General features: G+C 46.9%; 1 protein-coding gene across 3 annotated transcripts in view; it reads right to left on the minus strand.

Moving 5' to 3' along the window:
- NFASC (neurofascin) overlaps window positions 1-16,421 on the minus strand; it is a 199,198-nt gene extending 182,777 nt beyond the window's left edge. For all 3 annotated transcript variants that reach the window (XM_011957760.1, XM_011957762.1, XM_011957761.1), the window contains exon 1: window positions 16,359-16,421. The gene's annotated coding sequence lies outside the window, so the exon portion shown is untranslated. The remainder of the gene's footprint in view (window positions 1-16,358) is intronic.
- Between the last annotated feature and the right edge of the window lie 6 nt (window positions 16,422-16,427).

A 16,427-nucleotide genomic window follows, 5' to 3' on the forward strand; every position in this document is an offset into this window, starting at 1 on the left:
TTTTTGTATTTTAGTAGAGATGGGGTTTCACCATGTTGGCCAGGCTCATTTTGAATTCCTGACTGATAGAGCAGGAGCACCATCATCTCGGACATACACTGCCACTTTAAGTTCCAGCTCCCTTTCTAGCCTCATGCATTTCAAGGAAATCATTTCTCTTCTAACCACAAGCAGCCAGAAAGAACAGACAGTAAAACACAGATAAGACAACTTGGGCACAGAGGGAAGTAGGGGGAAAGTCCCTTGGGTAACCACCAAACTTCAGCCTCATACAACAGGCCCCAGTAAAACAGTGGACCTTAATAAGCACATTCCTTGCTCTTCAGGTGCACTAAGATAGGGAAGCTAAAAGCAGACTCGAGGGATATGCCTGCAGCTACAGAAAGATGTACGGGAACAGACACACAACTCTCCCTCCCAGATAAGCACAACAAAGAGACACAGAAGCAGTCCAAGCCTCTGATAAATGCTCCCATCCAGAATCCTTTAAAACTCTTAGTCTGTAAGAGAGTGTGGTTCTGACCTAACTCAGCCAGCTCCCCCTCCAAGTTTATTTAAAATAAACCTGTCCCTGTTGACTGAAAAGCCACCCTTCGTGTTTCTCTCCTCTTTCTTTAATTCTTACACTGACCCCAAGTGATCTACCCACCTCGGCCTCCCAAAGTGCTGGGATTACAGGCATGAGCCACGGTGCCCGGCCTGCAGTTGTCCTTTAGTACCTGCGCAGTTATCTTTACCATGCATGGATGCCTGGCATACTTTCTCTACTGGAATACAAGGTTTTTAAGGCAAAAACTGCCTGTTTGTCTCACTGTAATACCCACAGTATCTAGCATACAATTAAGCACTTATTTGAGGCCAAAAACATTTCACGGTTGCTCACCAAAGCCATCAGGTGTACTTGAATAAGGCAGAGCATGAAGCTACCCTCAGGAAGGGAAGCGGGGCAAGAATATAACGGCTAACCTTCACAGGGCACTTCTAATTTGCCAGGCACTAGGCAAAGGGGTTCATGTGCATTACTTATTTTAATCCTAACAACCCATGAAGGGTAAGCCCTACTTAACTCTCCACTTTACAAATGAAAATTAGAGAAGACATAAGTCATTTGCCAAAGATCACACAACTGATGAACAGAGAGCCAAATGGAAACCCACGCAGTGTGGTTCTGGGCCCTGGTTCTTGCTCCGTATTCTATTTCCAAGACCAGATGCATGCACTCTGGCATTGCACAATGTAGCCTTAGAGAAACAAACCTGGGGCCAGGCAAGGTGGCTCATGCCTGTAATCCCAGCACTTTGGGAGGCCGAAGTAAGCGGATCACCTGAGATCAGGAGTTCAAGACCAGCCTGACCAACATGGAGAAACCCCTTCTCTACTAAAAACCTCTGTCTCTACTAACTTTGTAAAAATACAAAATTAGCCGGGCGTGGTGGTGCATGCCTGTAATCCCAGCTACTTGGGAGGCTGAGGCAGGAGAATCGCTTAAACCCAGGAGGTGTGGGTTGCAGTGAGGTGAGCCGAGATGGTGCCATTGCACTTCAGCCTGTGGAACAAGAGTGAAACTCCATGAAAGAAAGAGAGAGAGAGAAAAAGGAAGGAAGGAAGGAAGGAAGGAAGGAAGGAAGGAAGGAAGGAAGGCGACCTGAGAAGGGAAGAAAGGGGAGAAGGCAGACAAATGATTTGGAGCAAAAACAGTCTGAGCAACACACAGAGAAATTAGTATACATGAAACTAGAAAAGTCAAAATAATATTGGTGGATTGTATCAACATCAACATCCTGGTTGTGAGAGTGTACTATGATTTTGCAAGATGTTACCCTTGGGAGAAATGGTGTAAAGGCACATAGGATCTCTCTGTATTATTTCTTAAGTGGATTAACCATCTCAATAACATGTTCAATTAAAAAAGGAAATAGTTCCAGCAAGCAAAATATCTTTAGCCATTGCTGAGTAGTCCTTGGCCTATATTGGTCTGTCCCCAACACACCAGCATCTGGGTAGGCCCTGGATGACGTCACCAGCCTGCTGAGAAACAAAGGATTCTTGCTCTCAGAAGCCCCAGCTGCAACTTTTTATGGTGCCATATAAAAGCTCCCTCTTTATTTGTCAAGGTTTCAGGAACACAGAGGAACCATGGGATGTGTTCAGAGAGGATTTTCCTAGTCTGACTCAGAATGGAGCCAGCACCTGACCCAGCCCTGACCCACTCCCACATCAGCTTTCCAGGAGGGCCCAGCATACAGCATTCATTTCTTTAAGCCTCAGCTTCCTTCCACACCATTGGCAGACAACTCCCATCCCATGTGTCTGAGCAAGGCAACACACTGATGGCCCCACTGCCGAGGGCAGCCAGATGGAGGAGGAAAGGAGGCAGGATCCTGGGGGCCCACCAGCCAAACCCATCCAAGCCCCAGTAGTTCATGAAGCCCATCCATGTCCCAGAAGCCCACTAGGCTTCATGCTGATTCCTAAAATAAAAGGACAGGTTGTGCTGGAATAACCACAGGTTAGTGGGAATAAAAAGATTAAGCATTAAAACCCCAGGCCCCTGTGGTCAGATGGAGCATTTAATGGTGTTACACAGAATGGGCGAGGCTTCTGGGTGACAGAGGATTGTTTTTGGCCCAAGCCTAACTGGAAATTTCTATTCCAACCAGAAGGGTAACATACTGACCATGTACACTCAAAAATGGGATAAAGAGTTTTCAGACAGAGAAAGCTTTAGGGACATTCAAAGAGAAAGAAGGAGAAAGACACAGTGTAAAAGGGAACTTAGCAGAGCACAAATTGAAGCAAAACAATAGTTAAACCCTCTGTACTTTAAGTAAACTTTGAACAATTCATAAGCAAAGCTTAAGAAAGTTCTGGGTGGTGTAAAACTGGCCCTGAAGAATTTCATGAAATACATAAGAGAAGAATCAGCCAAATTAGAAGATATCAGGAGAACAAATGTGGACCAGATATGCTTAGTCAGACCTCAGGGAGAAGCATTAGAAATGTGTATTGGAAGCCCATTGCATGTCTGCAGTTCCTAGGTAATCAGGCTTGAGTCTCCAATCTGGTGAGCTATATATTGTTCTCTTTTCAGTGTGGGTTCAGCTAGCCTCAGCAAATATCTGATAAGGTCTTGAGATAAAGATCTACTCCAGGTATAGATGGATAAGCACCTGGACTGGGGCTCCACCCACTAACTGGTCAGACCACACAAATCAACCCTCCCTGTTTTCTTTTACTGAAGAGCTTAACTAGGGTGACTTCTGCCAGGAAGTGCCCTTGCAATAGCATCACTGCAGAAGCCAAAGGGGTGGACAGGAGGAGAGCAGACATCAGGCCTCCTCTCAGTACTAAACCTACTGGAGGAGAGGAGTCACCGACCCCTCAGGATGGGGGGACTGGCACCAGGTGATGCAAACATTCTGCTGACATCACACCTGGAAGTAAGATGGTTAGGGAAGGCTCATGGGGTTGTCCCCCTTGTATGTTCCCATTTTCTTTTAGTACCACAACCAAAAGTAAACCTGTAAGTGAAACAGACCAATGCTGGGTTCAATGGCTCTGTCAAGCAGAGAGGGGACAGTGGTGGCAGGTGGTGATTCTTCTATGGGGAAGATGTCACAGCCTCAGCCTCAGGGCTTCAAGAGCACTGAACAGTGGCTTTATGGTGTCAGCCGAGACTCACAAAGCTCCCATGCTGTCAGATCCTAACATTCCCTAATAGAAGACTGGAGTCTCTGTGATACTCAGACTCTTATCTCACTAATTAATACAAGCAACAGCCAAACAAAGAGGCTTCTCAAACAAAGGGATCATCAACCTGTGCTGGAACCCAGAGTTTCCCGATAGGTAAGGAGCTGGAATTAGGAGACTTTGGAATCAGATACACCCATGTGCTACGTGGGGCAAGGTGGTTCCCCTTCTGAGCTTCCATTTTCTCAGTGTAATGGGAATAATAACGTCCAGTCAGGGTTGCAATGAGTCAATGAGATGACAAAGTCAAGCATCTAGGACAGTCGCTGATACAGAGTAGGTGTCCAGTCAATTGTATGTCCCATAGCCTTCTTGCTATTCTGTAGATGCAGGCACACATAGTGAGTGAGACCCCAGAGGGTCTGTTAAGACATGAGTCAGAGGGTTAACATTATAGCTTAGCCCTGCCACTTTGGAAATGAATTCTTATACAACCATTTATCTGTACAACACTAGCATTTACAGGACCACTTCTCTACGACTACTTAAACCACACTATTAAGTGGGCATTAGTATCCTCATTTTACAACTGAGAAAATGAAAGCTAAGGAAGGTTGAACAGTTTGTGCTAGTCACTTTAGCCCCAGTCTTCTGATCCCTAATTCAGTCTCTGCCCCAACCCGCCACCACCAGAATAATCATCCATTTGGTATATATTTACTGAAAGCTGACTTAGTTCCAGGCACTGGACACCCACTTAGAGTCACTATTCCAAGAGTAGAGCTAGCCTGCTCTAAGCCAGCCCCATTCTTTGATCCCTCATGGGTGATGGTGGATCTACAGGAGTGGTGGCCAGGGCCATCAGTGCAGGTGGTAGTTATGGCACCAAGTGACAGAGCCATTGGCATCATGTTGTAATCAACCGAATGAACCACCCACACATCACAGAACTACTACTAGTGGTGCAGGTGTTAGTAATATGCTGTAAGACACTCTCTGACCTCAAGCCACTTATAGTCTCTAGTTGTAAGGAAGATATAGCCAGGTGAAAAGCACAGCAGAAGGAGGAGAAAAACTGTCCGGTGGTTCTCAGATTGGGCTATATAGTAGAATTACCTGGAAGGCTTTACAATATCCCAGTACCTAGACCCAACCCTCAGAGATTGCAATTTATTTGGTACAGGTGGGTCTCAGGTATTGGCATATTGTAAGATCTCCCCAAGTGATGTTACCATGTTGGCAGGGTTGAGAACCCATGTTTAGGGCCTTGTACATCAAAGCGCAGTTTGCAGACTGGCATTACTGGCATTACCTGGGACCTTGTTGGAAATGCAGATCTCAAACCCAATCCAGACCTGCTGATTCTGAATCTACATTTTAACAAGATCCCAGGTGATCTGTGTGCATGTGGAGGACTGAGGGGCACTATGTGGAAGATGGTGAAGGGCAGACTCCTCCCTGTGAGTCAGCCAGAAAAGTACTTCCCCAACCCCAGCTGGGATATGCAGCCCACCCACTCCCCACCAGGCAGGGCACACCCCAAGACAGTAGAGCCAGGGGCCTGGGTGATCATGGGGAGCCATATCACCAAGCTCTGCTTCTCTTGCTCCTCCAGAGCTGCACCTGGGGCTGCATCATGGGGTTCCATGTGCCAGAGCTGATGGAGACCCAACAAATCTCTTCTGTGACTAAACGGAAGTCTGAGAGCAAGGCTCTGTCACCATTTAAGTGACAAAAAGAAAAACAAGTTTCTTCCCTTTCCACAGTCCTCTTCCCCAATGTCCCTACTCTCTTCTAAGTGCTCTTCACCATGGAAGAGGAGAGGTGAGCTCAGGACAGCCCTGCTTCTATATAGCCCAGTGAGAGAGCAAGCTGCCTGACCAACCATAAAGGCAGTTCTGTTACTGTAGGCACGGAGGTGGCTGGTACCAGCTAAGCCATTCCCTCATGAAGGAGGGAATCCTTGAGAGGCCAGACAGGGACACGCATGTAATCTGGCCCCTCCAGCACCCTGCACCCCACCCACAGCTCTGGATCCCTGCTACCGCCTTTGTCTTTGTTTTTCCCTATCAGTTGTGTGTGTGTGTGTTTCATATGTGCCTGCCTTTGCTCTCCCATTAGACTGGGAGCAATCATCTTCAGCTCCTCCTTTGTCACTGCCCACGGTACTGAGCACAGAGACTTATGCCCAGCAGGGGCTCAATAAATATTATTTGTATTCATGTGCACACATTTTCTAGGGGTCAAATCCACTGCTCCATGCTAACAAAGAGTGACTCACAAGCAGGCATTTATTAGGGATTACCATCAGCACATTGAGATTCTATTGGAGAAAACAAGAAGACAATTAGAAATACCTCCAAAAAGCATGCACTCTGGTTTAGGAAATCAGACTTATATATAGCAAGCCTAAGACCAGAGACACAGGAAATCAAGCATGTTTATGGTAAGGTTAGGCAGGCCTATGGAGGCTGGCATGTGCCAACACCATGGAAATTTTCTGCTCTAGTCTTTTGACAGATTATTATTACTTACCTCTTGCTTGGCATTTGTAAGCATTTATCACCCTTTGATACTTCTAACACTCACTCTTCCTTGGGGCAAAAATGGCTCAGAAAAACAAAAACAAAATAGAAAAAGGCTCACCTGTACCCCCACCCTGGGCCACGTCCACTACACCAAATAAACAGGATGATTGTAAAGATACACAGAGTTGCAATGGGAGCTGGATCAGGACTGGGAACCTTTCTCTGCTGAGATGTCTGCAAACATCTGACACCACAGCACATTATTTGTACCCCACCTCAACCCACAGCCAGCTTTTCAGGGCCATAAACACCACATAACTTTCCCATTCCAGGCTCCAAAAAGTCTTAGATCAGGTCCCTGAGACCCCAGCCAGAATGCAAGGAGCCTTCTCTCTGTCTTTGAATGGAAAACTTGCAGGGCATCATGTATGGTTGTTCTCATTTTGAAAACAAGAAAGTCAGGGCAAAACTCACAGCCAGACGCAGATTTCAGCTTGGATTCAGCATGGGGCTTTCTCCAACAATTTGTCAAACTTACCCCCACTCAAAAGTCCACTTTACTCTAAGTCAAAGAGACTTAGGTATGACGATCAATAAGGAGATGTAAGTGGCAAAGGTCAAAGATTCTGACTCTGTAGAGCTGTGTAGTCCAATACAGTAGACTAGCCACATGTAGCGATTTAAATTTAAATTTAATTTTAATTTAATTCAAAATTCAATTCTTCAGTCATATTAGCCACACTTCAAGTGCTCATGTACTTAGTGGCTTAATTATGTTAGACCATGCAGATACAGAAGATTTCCATCATCAAAGAAAGTTCTATTGGACAGCACTAATATAAAGCATTTAGATGTTTCATGTGAAGTAATGAGTAGGGTGTTCTGGGAAGTTCTGCTGTTCTCCCATGGTTTGTTGGGGGAGGTTTTAGGTGTTCTGTGGAATGTTGAATAGTGGGTGTGCATTTTCATAATGAAAGAAGCAATGTGCTGGGATTCTCACGTAAACACAAATGTTCTAAGGCAACACTTACAAGGCTACAAATTGGGTCATCTTAGCATGTATATGTGGACACACAGTCTCTCCATACTTTTGCTTTCATCACAAGGACTATGAAGTCAGATACTGTAACTAGTTTACTTACAAAAAGCCCACATGCTGCCTAGTCCTAGCCAGAATCATTCTCCAGATCCCTTGGCTGGTTCTAAGCATTCCCCAGCTTTACTTTCCAACTCAGCATTACTGAAGAGAAAAATCTCTCAGGTCAGGTCAGCACTCTGGACAGCGACAAGCTCTTTCCTAGTGTATTTCAGCACTTCCCTCTGCCCCAAACGCCCCTTCAGAAGGAACTATCCCCTCAGAAACCACCAGGTGCCTGGAAAGGGACTTCCCACCCACTTCTTTTAACACCACAATCTTGTTGTCTTCAGAGCAAGACAGTGTTCAGCTATGAAGCTTCAAATACTCCTCACCAACTCCAAAAAAAGTCACTCCTCAGTTAGCAAGCTAAGGTTCGCTACAGTCTGGCCCCAGACTGCTCCTTCCACTGTTCCAGCCTGGCCAATTCATCATGTCTGACCAAACTAGCTGTTTCCCTCTTCTAGCCCTTTGAGTGGGCACTCCTTTCCCCACCAGAAATGCCATTTTCTTATCTTTGCCTATTCAGGCCCTATCCATCTCTAGACGCCCAAGCCAACCCCCACTTCTCTTCAGAACCTTCCCCAAAGACTTTAATTTACACTGATTTCCTCTGTTCTCTGACATCCCAAAGCACTTCTAGATTAGATCATGCTTTAGAAACTTAATTACCTACCAATCATCTTGTATCATTACCAGGTTCATATGTGAGTTTTGCCAGAACTAGCTTTTGCCAGCAACCAACCATGCAGCCACAAGTCAGTCACGCCACACTTCTGAGTCTTCATTTCTTGATTAGTAAAATAACTAACTTGAACTAAAACATTTCTAACATTTTTTTGAGTTGAGGATTCTCTCAGAACAAGTTTCCACCTGGAAGAGTGCAATGCACATAGGAGGGTCTTCAAATAATAACTGCAGATGCAATGAATATCTTACAAAAACAAAACCAGAGCACATCCCAGGGCTGAGGCCAGGCAGAGAATCCTGGTTTAGCTCCCAATGTGGATGACAAAGGCTTCAATTCCACTCAGTGTGTGATGATAATCGGAAAGATATCTAGTTTCTGTCCTTACCTACGTCAGCACAGGAAAATCATCTATGGCCTTGGAGGCATTTTCCTCCATAAAGGCATTCACCTCCAACACGTGGAAAAATACCACACAATGGGTATTATAACAATGGGAGTGACAACAATGTCTTGCATATAAATTTCTCTTATATAGGCCAGCCAACACCTGACAGCAACGTACTAACTTTATTTACTAATTACACACAAGCCCAAACAGACTAGGAAAAGTAACAAGAAGCATAAACATTGGTGGTGCCCCCAAATAAAACTTTGGCTGGTCTCACAAATCAAGATGTTCCAAGAGTCCGGTGGCAGGGAGACAGACTTAAAATTTTACCTCAATATTATACTTTCTGTCAAAATGATAGATAGCTATAATACCTCCTCATAATTAACATCCTGTTATTCTCAAATAATTTGGCTTATGGTCAACACACAGTAAGATATAGGGGAGATTCTTCCATCTTTGAACAAGAAAAAAGGCCTAGAAACATTTAATAACTTTTACATTGCAAATAAAGATAAAACTAGAAACAGACCTAGTTGGAACAATTCTACTAATATAGGCACCACACACACACACACACACACACACAGACACACATGCACACACATATCCAAATACACAACTCAGATAATTCTTAGTAATACAAAGAAAAGAGTGATGAAATTCTCTGACCCTGAAATTGGAGCTTTCACCAAAGAGTTGTTTAAAATGCTACTGCCAAAGCAAACTGGCCAGCATTAGTAAAGAAAAAGGGAATTCTCATCACTGGGAAAATTCTTGGAATTGCTCTGCCAGTCATTTACTCTCATCCCAGAAAATCACAAGATCTGAGAACAAAACTTAGCATCTGGTCAATCCACTCCAGTTGGCCTAAACTGGATCCAGGAAAGGCCTAAACTGGCCTTCAGCATGAAGGCCAGAACTCTCCCATCCTAGGAGGCCTTTCCCAGAGCTGGGCATCCTTTGTGCTCAGAGAAGCAAAGCAGGGAGACGGCAGTGCAACCAGGTTAGAAGAGTAAAGACTAGCACTCAGAGTTCTCTATGATTTTGTCTCCATATACTGCTCCAGACACATCCCTCACTACTGAATTACATGCACCCGCCACCCAAACCATGCCATTTACCTTCATAAATCAAAGATCCTCTGCATAGTCCTGCCTTTGCACATGGTTTTTCTCTAGTAGTCTTGGAAGAAGTCTTCAAGTCTTGATATCTCAAGACCCATCGGCCAGGCACTGTGGCTCAGGCCTGTAATCCCAGCACTTTGGGAGGCTGAGGTGGGTGGATTACTTTAGGTCAGGAGTTCAAGACCAGCTTGGCCAACATGGTGGAACCCCATCTCTACTAAAAATATAAAAATTAGTGGGGTGTGGTGGTGCACACCTGTAGTCCCAGCTACTTGGGAGGCTGAGGCAGGAGAATCACTTGACCTGGGAGGTAAAGGTTGCAAGGTTGCAGTGAGTCAAGATCGCGCCACTGTACTCTGGCCTGGGTGACAGAACAAGACCCTGTCTCAAAAAAAAAAAAAAAAAAAAAGAGACCCACCTCAAGTACTTCCTCTTGCCAAAGGGTTTTCCAGATCACTCAAGCCCAGTGTGATCTTCTGTCAGCTTTCTAGCACTTACTTTCTGGAATTAGCAAATATTACTTATATTTGGACACACATATCTTACCACCTATAGGGCAGGACACAGGGTCTCATAAGCCTCCACATTGCTCCAGCAGAAGATGTGGGACCCCTGACCCAAATAGCAGGTGCTTGGTGATGATGATAAGAATAATCAGACCTTCTTAGGAGGTTCATCTGCCACCTAAAGTCAGAACTACGTATGAAGCTAAGTACGTGGGGCTGGGTGGGGCAAGCAGAAACAGGCCAAAAGGGAACTCACTTGGAGGACCACTGTCCACACAGCCTTCCTCCAACTCTGGGTGCCAAGGACTTTTTTATTCTAGGACTGACTGGGAAATCCTTCCTTCCAACCCCTGAGCGGCTGATCCCAGGGTGTTTATCTCGTTAACTCTGTTTATTGTGATCCGGGTAAGAGGTTCTGAAGCTCTCCAAGCCCCTCTCTAATTAAATTCATTAGAACAGATTGGGGCTTTCTTTCTGGATCTCAAAAAAATTAACAACATGATTAGCATCATAATAAGGGGGCAGAGGGGCTGCCAGGGAGGCCTTTCAGGAGGGGCTGGGCCAGTCTGGGAGGGGAGGCGTGAGGAGGAGCAGGTGAAGGAGGAGAAGGCAGATGCTAAGACAGCTGCTTCCTGGAGGAAGAGAGCAGCAGGAGCTGGGAGGGGACGATAGGGATGTGAGGGGATGACCCCACCATGCTCCAGGCACTCCAACTTTTTCATGGTACTGTATGTGGGAGAGGAAAGTCAGGACAAGAAATTAATCAATGACATAAATCCCAAAAACACGGACTGTGGGACAGGAACTTGCAGCAATCTTCTAATTTTACAGAGAAAGAAATCCATTTAACAACGGGGCCAGAAGTTGAAGGCCCCTCATACCTTTTATGATGATGTCCTTTTCCTGCAAGACTTTGCTGCATGGACCAGGGAGAAGGTGGGGTGAGGGTAGAAGAGAACAGGCAGGATGAGGCAGGTCACTTCTTTCCCAGAGAATCTGAACCCAAGTTTTTGCTTATACACCTGACGATTCCTTCATCTAGAATACTCTCTGCTTCTCTTCCATATCCAAATTCTGCCAATTCTTCGAGACTCAGTTCCATTCCCACCACCTCTGTGTACAGCAGTTAGCATCTGATGAATATTTACTACCAGCTAAGTATTACATTGGGCCTTTCACTATCCTCTCACATTTAATCTCTGTAACAGCCCTGCATGGTTCATATTAATATCCCCATTTTGCAGATGAGCTGCAGCTATGCAGCTAGCAAGTGGAAGAAGCAGGGTCTGAACGCAGATCTGTCTGGTCGCAAAGGCTGAATGGTTTCTACTATGCCGTGTCACCTCCGTGACTCCAACAACTGAATCTAACTAACAGATCATACTTTTCTTTGAAATTTTACTGTCCAGGGTCCGAGGCACCAATGAAGATTTAATTAGACCCTGTATTGTCTTGTTCTCAAGGTGTTTTACATGTCTCAGTCTTATTTCTTCTATCTGAAAGCAGGAACCACAGAAAGCAGATACTTTATATCTTTCAGAATAAAGTAAGGCACTCTAAAATGTTTTTTAACTGAGCCCTTCTAACAGATTTTCCTAGAAAGCCTTGTGCATGTGGAAAAAACATCTAGCTTTTTATTTTTCTACCTGGGGTTGGATGGTGGGGTGGGAGGTGGGGCTCAGTACAATATATGGGAGAGGAGCATAGGCTGTGAAGTCAAACAAATAAAGGTTTAGATTCTAGCTCTGCGACTCACCTGTTCTGTAATCTTCAAGAAGTAACAGCTTCTCTGAATCTGTCATTTTCTGTGAAACAAGGATCCTAACAATATCTCATTTGTAGGTAACCCTTTCACGATGAAATGAAATGATGCATAGAAAGCACAGAGTAGGGTGCCTAGCACATAGAAAGAACTTGATAATGATGACTATTGTTATTATGCCACTTTTACTTTTTCCGGCTTGCCTCAAGACCTAATGAAAAAAGAGTGGCCTGAGAGTTTTCAAGCTGGCACAATCCAACCAATATCCTGGATCAGCAAAGCTGTGGAAGTGCCTACTCAAGCACCCAGCAGAACCATTAACTCCCAGGCCCTCTTCTGCAGTCCAGGGACCAGGCCATATGCATCCAACATCTGCCCTTACAGTTAGGCCTCGGCCCTTGCAGCTAGGCCTGGGCCTTAGCTGGGCATTGTAAGTGTCCAAAGGTTTGTCATCAACTTGCTCAAGCCAAGGCAGGGGTCTGTCCAGACAGTTTGGTGCAATCACTCCAAATCCTACTGCCCACTATGACCCCTCAGCCATGCTCCTACAATGCCAGGAATTCATCTAACCTCAATTACAGCAGTTCTTGTGCTGAGTTTTAATTTCGTTTCATTTCTGTGTCTCCAACTTGACTTACATGCCCAATAGCTTGCACAGTTCCCAACAGATTCAAAGGCTCAGGACACATTGATGAAATGAACAAACATGGGTGTGTGGGTGAAAAGAGGGGCTACTCAGACAGATGAAATTGAGAGTCTCTCTCCTTAGCTAATTTCCCAGTTCAGCTATCGATATTTGTGGGAATCTGTGGTCAAGTGTTTAGCTTCTAAGGACCTCTCCAGCTTACCAAGAACTTCCCCTCCCCGTCAATGGCTCCCACCTGACTCTAGCTTACCCATAATGCCAAATCCTTTCACACACAGCAGGACTCACAATATTTTTCCTTGCCTTGTGTCTGAGCATATACCTGTGTGTCTTCCCTACACACAGATAGCTCCCAGAGCCTCTTTCCTCTGACTCACTGACACTCTAAGCATATCCAGCCACACTTTACCCCTAAAATCCAAGAGCTTAGAAGATGGGATTGGGAGAGTCAAGCAGCCTTGAACTCATTGCAGAGCTCCCTCTGGTTATTCCCCTATCAGGTTGTAGCTGCATCTAGCTGGGTTCAGCTACGCACAGCACATCTCCCCTCCAGCCCTTCATGCTGGGGATCTGACACCTTGAACCTCATCTTGTCCCCTACCTTTTTCCTGACAGTCAACTTCAGGGTCAGCCCTGAGCTACCATTCAGCATAGCATCAGCCAAGCCCTCTTCATAGCTGTGGAGGATAGGGTGCTGATACCACCGGAATTAAAGATCTGGCTGTGTAACATCCCTATCCAGCTGCTCTCACTCAAGCTTGTCTATGTTATTTGTCTGATCACCTGTCTTCCTCTTCCATTGCCTAGGAGCTCGGAGAGATTGGACCCTGGCTTACTTTTCATCTCTATGGTCTCAGCACCTAGCAGAGCACCACACTGTAGGGCTTAATGGATCTTTGTAAATGAGTAAATATGAAACTGGCCTTATGTTCCTCTCACTTCTCCCCTCCCCACCCCAAACATCACCCCAGCCAAACAGACTGAGAACTGAATTTTTCTGCTTCTCCCTCTCTGATTTCCTAAGAATTTCTTTTTCTAAAGACAAAGGGATGACTCTCACACCACAGCTCCTGCCTGATCTTGAAGATCTCAGGTGCCTCTGGCCTCCAAAAAAGCATGAGGGAGAAGAGTGGAGCCAGAGGTAGGAAACAAATTGCAATAGACTGATCAGAGCCTTGGCATCCTGTCTCTCACTCACCACAGAAATCAGACCCTCCTCTGACCCACCTACCTCAGAAATGCAAAGCCAGAACCCCACCCCCAGCTCTCAGCCACCTCTTCAATGTGTGCCTGAAAGAACCAGCCCTTGTGAATGCAGCCAGTTCAGCCCACAGGGAGCTGACTAGGTACAATTGGAAGGTCTTGCTCCGGCTCTCTGGGGAGCTGGCTCCTCCCTCCATGTGCCTTGGTTTATTTCTCCATAGTCTTTCTGATGCCAAACAAGGGGGTGAGGGGTGAGATTCATTGCACAAAACTGGGAAATATGTACATTGTTATCAGAATCCCGCACTTCACCTGAGCTCCAATCAAGCATTTCAACAACAGAATCTTAACCCAATCAGCTCTCAACAACGGCTGCAGGTGATGCTTTCTCCCTATACCAGGAAAAGCTGGCAGCCCTGAGGCACTGATGCCAGGGAAAGCTTCCAGCCCCACCCCCACTCATGCTGGAGAGGGGACGGAGAAGGGTGACAAAGCAAGGGGCAGCCAGTCCCAGCAGCACATCCCCTTGCCGGCACTGCCTGAGGCCCATTCAGAGTTTACTGCATAGGAGCTAAAGGAGTCCAACCACTTGGATTCCTAAAGTGAGAAAGCCTTGCAGAGAAGGGACAGGGTCTGTCTGCAATTTGCTCTTAATGCTCCAATTTAAGCCTCTGGGTTTCGTCTGAGGCCCCCAAGACAGGAATTGGGCTGCCATTCCCTGTTTCACAGTGGCAACCACAGTTTCTGGGGCTAAGTGGGAGTGAGCCTCTTTCCTTATTGGCAGCATAATTCTCCCTCCCTCTCTCTCTCTCTCTCTCTCTCTCTCTATATATATATATATACACACACACACACACACACACACACACACACACACACACACACACACACCCCTTCAGTTGAATCCAAAGACAAGGGGAGAAATTACTCCCTCTGAAGTGCCAGCTCAGTCAAGACAAAAGGTGAAATGTATTAGCTGCTTAGCAGGCCCCTGATCTCCTTCAGTTCTTCCTGCAATGCAATTCCACCACATCCAATCATCCCCAAACCAGAAGGAGGATAGATCTCTGCCTGCCTTCCTCCACTGCCCCCACCTCACAGTTGGTATGGCCCCTATCCCCAGAGGCTTCCAATCTTCACACACATTTTCCCTGGGCTATTCTCCTATTGCTTTAAGTTCTGTGGGCTCTGAGCTTGGCTTTGGATCCACACAAACAATTCAACTCCTGTCTAACCAGGTCTCAAAGCCCTGTGGCTTGCCCTTGCCTTGCTGGAGATTTGATTGCGGCCCAGCAGGGCCCAGCACATTTCCAAGGGTAGATGAGACATATTAGGCCCTCATGCCAGCGACACAGGCAGGCAGAAAAGGCGTATTGTCGTCCTCTCCCCCACACTGAGGGAGGAGGCATCTCTGCTCAACACACACATACACACACATGCATGTGCACACATACACATGCCAAAATGCCAAGGAAGGAGTCAGGAGCAGAACCTGGCTCGGGACAGGATGGGGGCTGCCATGGGGACCAGATTCTAGGTGATTCAGCACTCTGCCCACTCTTGGCCCAGCCCATGGGCCACACTCATGACAGCTCCAGATGCCAAAGTGCTGACTTGGAGGCTGAAGCAGAATCTTTTCTAAAATCCAAAATTCTCCAGCCCTCCAGCAGGGCTCCTCATTCGGGCCCTTACATCAGGGCTCAGGCCAAGCCCTAGGAGGAGTCTGCTCAGTCATTCCCCTGGACCCTGCCCCTTCCCCATCCTAGTTTCCCAATGCCTAGCACCCCCTCCCCCAATTCATCTAGGAAACAAATCTGAACAGCTAGAGGACCGGGGCAGCTGCATGGCTGGAGAGGAACATAAGAGAGAGGCCTACTAACCCCCAGCGTTCTTCTTCCCCAAGCCACAAATAGGATCAAATACGCAGAAAGGGGTTATATTCCACAACTGAGATCCCCATGCAGGGAAGGAGGGTCCAGGGACCACTGAGGGAGGGCTGGGTATAGGCTGTGTGGCTCCATACAGCACCAGGAAGGGCAGTGAGGAAAGGTGACGGGTGTCAGGCCAGCTAACAGCCAAAGAGGGAGAAGGCGGGGTTCTTGAGAGGGACTGTGATGCGGGAGGACACCAAGAGGCAGCTGGGAAGGGGCTGGGACAGGGCGTGCACAGGGGAACTGGGGGAGGACAGGAACTGTGAGGGAGCGAATGGAGAGACAGGACACCAACTGGTAGGGGCATGAGATGGATAAGAGAATAGGGGAGGCAAGAAGGGGCTGATGTGTGCGGTAGGAAAAATAGGAGGCATGGGGTCATCCAAAGTGGGGTGTCGAGGTAAACAAGTACAAGGGCAGGCAGGACTCACGGACGAGGCGGGGACAGAGAGGAAAGGGAAAGGGTTGAGGATGCGGGAAGGGGGAGGGGACGCAGCCAACGAGATAGAAAGGGTGTTGGGGTGGGCAAGGGGCTGGTAGTTGGACGGGGATGGGCTGGATATATGGACAGAATCGGATGGATTCGGGGCAGGTGACAGTGTGGAGAGGGGAAGGGATGGGAATGTGGACGGAGGGGGAGAGGGACAGGTCAGGGGATGGAGACAGAGAGGAGGGCGGGAACAAGGGGGTGTCGCTAGGTGGGTTTCCATGACTCTCTACCCCAATCTCTCCGGTGTTCGCGCTCGCCTACCTCCAAGAGCTCGGGCTCCGGCCCTGGGCGCTGTCCGAGCTGTCCGCTGCCGGCGCCGCCACTTCCCCC

Source organism: Colobus angolensis, unplaced genomic scaffold (assembly GCF_000951035.1).
Source record: "Colobus angolensis palliatus isolate OR3802 unplaced genomic scaffold, Cang.pa_1.0 Scaffold449, whole genome shotgun sequence".
In the NCBI taxonomy this organism is placed as follows: Eukaryota; Metazoa; Chordata; class Mammalia; order Primates; family Cercopithecidae; genus Colobus; species Colobus angolensis.